Source organism: Anolis carolinensis, chromosome 2 (assembly GCF_035594765.1).
Source record: "Anolis carolinensis isolate JA03-04 chromosome 2, rAnoCar3.1.pri, whole genome shotgun sequence".
In the NCBI taxonomy this organism is placed as follows: Eukaryota; Metazoa; Chordata; class Lepidosauria; order Squamata; family Dactyloidae; genus Anolis; species Anolis carolinensis.
The window spans coordinates 208859983-208860777 of record NC_085842.1 but is presented as its reverse complement, the minus strand read 5'-3'; positions in this window follow the sequence as shown (position 1 = coordinate 208860777).

Here is a 795-nt window from a genome sequence, read left to right as displayed (position 1 = left end):
GATCTATACTGCCCTATATCCCAGGATCTGATCCCAGATTATCTGCTTTAAACTCGATTATATGAGACTATACTGTCAGATAATGTGTAATAAGAAAATAATCTGGGATCAGATTATATAGGGCAGTGTGGAAGGGGCGCTAACTGAATGCTAACTACATTTGCAATTCAGTTTGTAGCAATTGAAATAAACTGAAGGTGAAGACAGAAAGTGGGAGGAAGATAGAGAAAGTGGAGCATTTTTTTAAAATATAAAAGTGAGAAGAAAGAGAATTAATTAGGACTGTCCTTGACAACTCAGGTGGCAAGTATATGATACGCCTTGCATTGCATTCATCACAACCCAACAACCTGTGCAGGGACAGAATTAAGGAATGATATAGGTGACAGCATAGAAAATTCCTTCCATAAGCGTGAGGTGCTTTGCCATTGCATGTCATGTGATTCTTAGCTTGCTGTGAAATTTGTATCTTCTCAACACCCATCCCGGGGGAGGAATTCATTCAGCAAGCCCTTCTGCCCCCTCCATTCCTCCTTTTTTGCATAATGCTTAATTAATCTGGTGATGGGCCCTTTAAGGAAAGAATTATATGGCCAGGAACAATAAAAAAGAGACACTGGAAACTCTCCGACAAGCTGCTTAAATCCATTTTATGGGGCGATTAGAGCGAGAGACATCATTGTTCTGAGTGCTTTATTTTTATCCTTCCTCTGCTCCTGCAAACATGTCCTTACCTCTTCCTGTACTCATTAACAGCCGAACAAGCGCTAGATAGAGTTACCATTTTAATGGTCC